The following is a 9,193-nucleotide window of genomic DNA, read 5'->3' as shown; positions in this document are numbered from 1 at the left end:
GGCGAGAACAACTTCTAGGAGGTGTGGTCAATTCAACTATGGCAATCCAAGAGACCGTTCCTATTCCGGTTACATCTTCGACAACTGCTGTGAATGTTTCACCGCAAACAACTATCCAGTCTAACGCCGAAGGAATTCCAACGACATCTGGAAATGGTCCTGTTCCCGCTACACTCACCGAAGTCGCCGCCCATAACTCCAATAATGAGGGTCTCTATCGTCAGCATCAACGGATGCGAGCTGTCACCGTACCCGAAGGTAGAATTCCCGTTCCAGTTTCGATCCGTACAGTAGGGCTTCCGAACAGTACAGCACGCCAAAAACAACCGTCAAACCTGCCGGTATGTAACGACAACACTCGTCCAATTGGTGGTGTAATAAATGAAATCCCACCACAGGGCCAGTTATTTAATGCAAAGATAGGAGGTGAAACGAACAGGAGACGTTATGATACTAGTAATATTATGAGTCACGACTATGTGCTAGGTAGACAGGTGTTAGCAGGAACAAATGGCTTGCAAGGCAATGTTCCGTCCTCGGAAGCTGGGATTCAAGAATTCGGTTCTCGATATTTTTTTTCACCTACACAAAATCATTCATTTCTCCAAGGCGCACCCAATCAATATTCCCTTCCTCCTGGACCATCCGGTAACAGTCTACCACAGTCGTATCCTCCGTCGAACTCATACCTTGCTCGGACCAACCCTTCAATGCTCCGGGTAGGTCCCACTCCGGAACAGTTAGCAGCGCGTCAAGTTTTGCCAAAGGAGCTTCCACCACTTTCGGGCAACCCGGAAGATTGGCCACTTTTTATAAGTTCATTCAACAATTCAAACGACGCATGTGGGTTCACGCACGCGAAAAACTTGATGCGACTTCAGCGGTGTTTGCGTGGTCCAGCTCTAGATGCTGTTCGAAGTAGGCTTCTATTACCAAATTCAGTGCCGCAAGTGATATCTACGTTGCAGACACTATATGGAAGACCGGAAATACTTGTGTACACTCTTCTGAAAAAAGTTCGCGAAGTTCCCGCCCCAAAATCAGAAATGCTGGAGAATTTGATAGGATTTGGTATGGCAGTACAGAACCTCTGCGATCACCTGCAGGCTGGTGAGCAAGAGGCTCATTTGAACAACCCCACATTGCTTTTCGAGCTAGTCGATAAGTTGCCGTCAAATCTCAAACTGGACTGGGCAATGGTTAAACGGCAACAGCCGGGAGCTAACCTTCGCACATTCGCTTCGTACATGTCGACGATAGTATCGGCAGCCACCGAGGTCACGTTGACGGTGGACACGAAAATCCCTCATCATCGGATGAAGGAGAAGAATTACTGCAATTCTCATTCTGCAGAAGCTACTACCTCAGATAGTCACCCGAAGCCGGTGGATAACAGTTTCGGCATAAAACAATGCCTGATATGTAAAGATTCACAGCACAGAGTGAAAAGTTGCGATTCTTTTAAAAAATTGACAGTTGATGAGCGCTGGAAGTTGGTGCAAAAATTATCACTTTGTCGCATTTGTTTATTTTCTCACGGAAGACGTCCGTGCAGATCCAAAGAGCGCTGTCAAATTGATGGGTGTGAATATCGGCACCATCCTTTGTTACATTCTAACAAAAGGACTATGAATACGGCCACTTCGAGTAATACTGCTGTCCAGAACCATCATCGAGTAGGCCAAGGGTCACTATTCCGCATAATTCCGGTGACACTCTACGGACAGGGACGTTCAATTACGACGTTTGCGTTCTTAGATGACGGCTCATCAGTTACGCTTATAGAGAGTTCCCTTGCCGAAGTCCTTGGCGTGGAAGGTCGTTCCAGTAATTTGTGCTTGACTTGGACCGCCGGCGTCACTCGATGTGAGCAAGATTCCAGACAAGTTTCACTGCAGATATCCGGTGGTCAACGGCAGCGGAAGTACGTAATTGCCAAGGCGCATACCGTAAAGAAATTAGGTTTACCAAATCAATCCCTATGCTACGAGCGCCTGATTGGAGCCTATCCGTATCTGAGAGATTTGCCGATCCAAGGTTATCTGGATGCTGTTCCCAAAATTCTTATTGGTAACGACAACGCCCATCTCGCCGTTGCTTTGAAGAGGCGAGAAGGAAAACAGGGCGAACCTATCGCCACGAAAACTCGTCTAGGATGGCCAATACACGGCCCCACCCTATCGAATAATAATCAAGGTTTTAATCTACTTATATGTCAATGTACGGAGAGAGACGAGGCGTTACATGAATTGGTAAGGCAATATTTTTCATTAGAGAGTATGGGAGTAGCAACTCAATGTACACCAGAATCAGAAGAAGATTTACGAGCAAAGCGTATTTTAAATAACACCACCAAGCAGATTGGATCCCGATTTGAAATCGGCTTATTGTGGAGGTTCGACGCGTTCGAGTTTCCCGATAGTTTCTTCATGGCAAGGAAAAGGTTAGAGTGCCTGGAGCGGCAAATGATTGTAGATCCACAGTTGGGTGAAGCTGTGAAAAAGCAGATTGAAGCAGATTGAATAAAGCTAAAGGCTACATTCAAAAGGCGTCCCAAGAAGAACTACTTGAAGCAGATCCTCGTAAAATCTGGTATTTGCCTCTCGGAGTAACTATCAATCCCAAGAAACCCGGGAAAATTCGCATCTTCTGCGATGCATCCGCCAAAGTAGATGGCGTTAGCTTAAATACCATGCTGTTAAAAGGACCTGATCTACTCGTACCGTTGAAAACTGTAATCACAGGGTTTCGAGAACGGCCAGTGGCAATATGTGCCGATGTTAAGGAAATGTTCCATCAGATGGTTATGAGAAAATGCGATAGACAAGCGCAGCGAATACTGCTGAGGGAAGACCCTAAACAAGAACCGCAAGTTCATTTTATGAACGTAGCCACCTTTGGCTCAGCTAGCTCGCCGTGTTCAGCACAATTCGTTAAAAATTGTAATGCCAGTGAATATAGCGAACAATACCCAGATGCGTCTGATGCTATAAAACGTAAGCATTACGTTGACGACTATCTGGATAGTTTGGACAACGAGAAAGAAACTATAAAGAGAGCGGAAGAAGTAACGTTCATCCATTCAAGAGGAGGGTTTTTAATCAGAGGTTGGATGTCCAATTCGGAAAAAGTTATTCGGAAGTTGGGTGAATTACAGTCCGCCGAAGTGAAGGAGTTTGCAAATGAAGTCTCTGGTGGATCGGAAAGAGTTCTTGGAGTCTTATGGAAACCCCGTGAAGATGTGTTCACGTATTCGGTAAAATTTGTAGACACTCCTGAATGTCCTACCAAGCGGGCCTTATTGAGAACGTGATGAGTCTCTACGATCTGTTAGGATTCTTGTCTCATTTTATAATCCACGGAAAAATCATCATTCAGGATGTGTGGCGAAGTAATACAAACTGGGATGAGAAAATACCTGAAAAATTGAAACAACGTTGGAAACAGTGGGTGGATCATTTCTCTGCATTGGAGAAGACGAGAGTACCGCGATGCTACTTTCCGGGGCAGCCTACTTCTGAACTCTCGGACATCCAATTGCACGTATTCCTGGATGCTAGTTTAGTGGCATTTGCTTCTGTTGCGTATCTACGAGCGGAAGTAGCTGGTTTAGCACATTGTTCACTGGTGGCCGCAAAATCAAAGGTGGCTCCACTCAAACTAACTTCAGTGCCACGATTGGAACTCCAAGCTGCGGTTCTCGGTGCTCGATTGGTGGAAGAAATATGCGCGACGCACTCTCTACCAATTGCAAAAAGGTTTGTTTGGACAGATTCCAAAACAGTGATGGGATGGATAAGTTCTGATCAACGTAAATATCGCCAGTACGTAGGTTTCCGGATAGGAGAGATTCCCGCGAAGACAAATCCCAGAGAGTGGAACTGGATTCCATCCGATTTAAACGTCGCTGATGACGCTACAAAATGGAAGGTGAAGTTTGGAGCCGGACAGTCGATGGTTCCGTGGACCCGATTTTTTATACACGAGTGCCGAGCTTTGGCCTTCATCGGGAGAAGCAAATTTTGAGACCGACGAAGAGCAATGTACAAAATGGGTTATGGAGCATCATGTCTCAGATTCAAGAATCGATAGGAAACGATTTTCGCAGTGGCGAAGATTAATCCATACTGTCGGATACATGATCCGGTTTGCTGGTAACGTGAATGCGAAGGTTCATAAGGCCACTACAACTCAGGGCCCATTAGAGCAGAAAGAATTGGCATTAGCGGAGGCATGGGTTATCCGAACAATTCAGAAGGAGTTTTACCCACAAGAAATAGCTGCACTTCAAGATCCGAGAGAAACGAAACCGAGTTTAGATCGAAATAGCAAATTGTTCAAATTATGTCCATTTCTGGATGCCAATGGCGTTATGCGTATAGAAAGCCGGATCAGTCAAGCAGCGTTTGCGTCCTATGATACCAGGAACCCTATAGTCCTCCCACGTGGACACTATGTAACGGATCTCGTAGTCATGTGGTATCACTGGAAGTTCCTGCATGAGAATAAAGAAACGGTGGTCAATGAGATGAGACAACGCTTTCACGTATCAAATCTTCGAATAGTTGTACGACGAGTAGCTAAAGAGTGCCCCTGGTGCAAGATCGTCAAATTCGTTCCGAAGGTGCCGAGAATGAGTCCTCTCCCAGCTGCAAGATTGGGAGCATTTCAGCGTCCATTTTCATTTGTGAGCGTGGATTACTTTGGCCCCATCACCATCAGAGTTTTGCGGAGTAATGTTAAACGTTGGGTGGCATTATTCACTTGTTTGTCCATTCGTGCTGTTCACCTAGAGGTCGTACACTCTTTGTCCACGGAATCATGCAAGATGGCAGTTCGACGTTTCGTGGCTCGGCGTGGATCACCGTCCGAGATATACAGTGACAACGCAACAAAATTCTTGGGCGCTAGCAACGATCTCAAAAGTGAGAGCAAAGGGATCAATTTACAGTTGGCTGATACATTCACAAACGCTAATATGAAGTGGTTGTTTATCCCTCCATCATCGCCCCATATGGGTGGAGCATGGGAGCGAATGGTACGCTCCATCAAAGTAGCTTTCTACGCCATTTCTACTACGAAGCTTCCTACGGAGGAAATGTTTGCCACGGTATTGGCTGAAGCGGAAGGAATCGTCAATTCAAGGCCCTTGACCTTCATTCCACTTGACGAAGACAATCAAGAAGCTTTAACACCAAACCTTTTTTTGCTCGTGAGTTCCAATGGGGTGTTGCAGCCGTCTAGAACGATCCAACACACGGAAGCTGTATGCCGTAGCGATTGGGATTTCTGTAGGAGAATGATTGATTTGTTTTGGCGAAGATGGATAATTGAATATCTGCCTACGATAACTCGGAGAACCAAATGGTTTGGAGAAGTGAGACCGATGAAAGAAGGGTAGAAATGACAGATGGTAGAAAAACGATAGTCGAAGCAAAAGAAAGTAGATTGAATTGAATAAAGGAAGTAAATTTAAGGCATACGATAATAAAAGAATAATTGTTGAACTAAAGAAGATAAGGCAACCAAATGTAAGTAGGAAATGAAATGAAATATTTATGTTTGAACTTATCGAAATAAAATAGCTTTTAGCAATTTCCATAAAAACGCTGGTTTTTTCTGCTCAAAGGAGAGCTTTGATAACTTCTCGTTCAACAGCAACAAATACCCGAATGGACATTTACCCGAATGAACATTTACCCGAATGCAACGTTTACCCGAATGCGACATTTACCCGAATGGGATGTTTACCCGAACGAGGTAGGAAAAAAATCCGACAAATCAGTTTATGAGTTTTGTCGAATCTGCTGTTAGGAAGTTACGAAGTAAACTGAGAAATTGTAATGAGGAAATTCGAAAAAGATGTTGAAGACTTCGCTGTGTCATTTTTAGAAATTAGTGTAGGCACAATTGACATGCTGTCTTCTTTCCTTTCCGTATTGCTTAATTATGGGTTATGAAATATTCCGAAAATTAAACAGGTAACTTTAACATAATTTTTTTTAATGAAAATGTGAAAAGAATAGATAAGCAAAAATGGTACTTACGTATTTGCCGCCGCAGCGCAATTTTTATCATGAGTTTCTTATTTCGCGATGAAATTTATTTTGAGATCAATGTAATGGGGGCGAAGTCCCCATTTAACGAGGATAAGGAATCGAGGCGGCACCAAGCCGTCGAGGTGATGCAATCCGAGTAGGCCGCCGACCCGCCGTCGGAAGCGGCTGCCTCTCGCAAGCAAACCTGTGTTCCACCGATTGCCCGGTTTGTTTGAAACATAGGAGACGATCCTTTAGTCAGGTCCGACCGAGCGTTAGCGAGAATCTTTTCATTATTTTGAAAAGGATTTTATTCAATGCCAGTATTTCTTGAATTGTACTTCCCACGAAATTTACTTTTTGAATGGAAATGAAAGTATTAGACAAATATGATCAAATATAGTAAAATTTGTGTATTATTTGAATATATCCTTCTTTTGGGTAAGTGTCGCTTTCGGGTAGATGTTACATTCGGGTAATTGTTACATTAGGGTAACTGTCGCATTCGGGTAAATGTTACATTTGGGTAAATGTTACATTCGGGTAATTGTTGCACTCGGGTAAATGTCCCATTCGGCTAAGTGTCAATTCGACATTCAAACATACATAAAAACAGGGCAAGCTGAATGAAACCATTTAAAAGTAATTGTTTATTTGGAAACTGCGGCCATCTTGGAATTGGATTTTTCATGATCCACTGTGTTCTACCATTCGAGCACTTTCATTTGATACCCATATTGATGGGGTTTTGAAAAAACTATATATGGCGCCATCTTGCGGTGGCGGCCATTTTGGATTTACATTTTTTCATAAATAATTGTGTTCTGTTAGTCAAACTCTTTCATTTGATCCCCATATTGATTATTCAATATGGAATTATTACACAAATTATTCAAAACTTCCGATTTCCGAAATAAAATACTCCGGATAATCGAGTCTGAAATTCCGGATAATCGAATCCCGGATAATCGAGTCCGACCTGTATTTGGAAATTTTGTATTTTGAAATTTAGGAAACTGCTTCAAAATGTGCTCGTACGTGTTTTTAAATATGTGTGATTCATAATTGATTTATAAGTGTTTCAATTGCTATTGCGTATTTTTAGGCGTTATTGGTATTTATACAAAGAAAAAGATATAATTGAATGAAAAAACTCCAGAAAATATTTTTTTCTTTAACTTCATTCGGTTTTAAAAGTCATTTAATTCAGCCACCTCATTCATTCTCGGTCTGTCAAACCTATACGCGAGTATAGGAAGGGTAAGTAACGTATGTTTTCTTCGCGCTTTTGGGTATGCAGTTGATATAACTCGGAATGAAGAAGGCGACCCCACAGAGTGCATAAAACCTATCTAAATGTTCAATACAGACAACAAAGTTGTAATTTTCCATCGAGATTGCTTCGTCGGTAAACTTTGTTGCTTCTTGTACGAAAGTGGAAAAGTTCCTACCCTGAATCACCCCCAAAATTTGTTCCGCACTGCAAAAGCTGTCGGGAAAACCGCGATTGACATCATCCGTTTAGTTTATGTTGCGAAACAAACGCTAATGACAGGCCGCGTGTGACCGGTTGACGGCATTTCGCCGGAATAGGATTTCTATTCTCTCGCGTAACGTCACGGTTTTCAACCAAAACCGAAATGATAACTTTTGATGGAGTTTTCCTTCTCTGTCTTTCTACCCCACCTCGAGTAGGGAAATTCTCGAACGAAAGTAAATTTCGAAATAATGACCAAACTTCTGTAACGCTGTTTAAATGTTGGGTGCCGAGAACAAGCTCGGAACAAGACACGCTATCAACAACGAGGGAAAACTGTCGGGAAAGATGGGCTTCCTGAAGTGCCTGTCGTCAACGATTTTATGAAGACGGGGAGTGTCGGAGACGGTGATGGCAGGAGATCCGCACTCGATTGCGTACTATTTGAATGGAAAGTGAAGGTGCAGTCGATTTTAATAAATGCCCTTCCTTAAAGGCACCAGTTTTACTTCGGCGAGTTTTCCAAACTGCCGGTTGAGTGAGTTAAAAATAATGGCGTTTTCACTTTCGACGAGCGCTTGAGTGGCGATTGGAGTTTTCCAACTCTAGCTTGCCGGGGGAGGGTAACTTATCCTATCGGAGGTAATTGGAAGTGACAGCGCCCAAAGTGTTCATATTTACGTCTCGGCAATTGGTGCGATGGCGGTCTTAGTGCTGATTCGGACTGAATCCATCGAACCGGTCGGTCGCACAACGAAAGGTGATAAATGCCCACGCTCTAACCCTCTAAACCAACTTTTTTACATGGTTTAGGCTAGAGAAAAGAACCTGCGCTATTTTCCTGTTTATCTTCCGGCCCACAAAGAAAAATCGTTAAACCGACACGGAAATGCTTATTTATGGACGAGTGATAAGAATCTGCTTTCGCAGCGGTAGCGTGGGCTTCGATGTTGTTTTTATTTGGGGACTTCGTTTGAATTGGTGTTGTTCCGAGAAATTTGTATGCATAATGATGGGTTAAATTTCATTCCGAGCCGAACTGGACCGGGGAAAACAAACGTGACAGTGTTATGTGCCCAACAAAGGTTTCCGAGCGGCTGCCAGATAACATCGAGTGGATATTTGGCGTTTATGTAAATTTTTCCTCTCTTTCACCTCAGTGCGTGGCTCACCAGAGGCAAACAGTTTCTTTGTGTTACGAGAAGCGCCCGGTGGAGGGCTGAGTTCCATCACGAAACGCAACACTCTTTTGGGGCCTTGCGTAATACGCTTAGCTACGGGGCATCAGCGTAACGAAGTAACAAGACTTGGAGATTTTCTTCTTTGGTGCTAAACAAACTTGTCACTCATTTTTCGTCCATTAGAAAGATATATACGATTTGGTCCACCATCCACAAAATTTCAATTAATCCCTCAATGTGCTGTTCGGAATAATCCATGCGGAAGATGAGAAAATTAGAAATACAACCATCTTTTCTCCATGTGCTAACGTGGACCCCGGATGATGCTTTCCCTTCTCCCATCAATACTCCATCCTTCGCCCCAGTAATCGGGACAGTGAGGAAGCCTGAATTGCGTAAACAATGTCGGAGTAATAAATGTATAAATTGATGAGCTTTTCTTCCCCGAGTTTCCTGCTCGTGCGGGAGCCAGTCGGCAAGTAGCAGTTGATCCCGGA

Source organism: Toxorhynchites rutilus, chromosome 2, assembly GCF_029784135.1.
Source record: "Toxorhynchites rutilus septentrionalis strain SRP chromosome 2, ASM2978413v1, whole genome shotgun sequence".
Taxonomy (NCBI): domain Eukaryota; kingdom Metazoa; phylum Arthropoda; class Insecta; order Diptera; family Culicidae; genus Toxorhynchites; species Toxorhynchites rutilus.
This window is presented reverse-complemented; position numbering follows the sequence as displayed.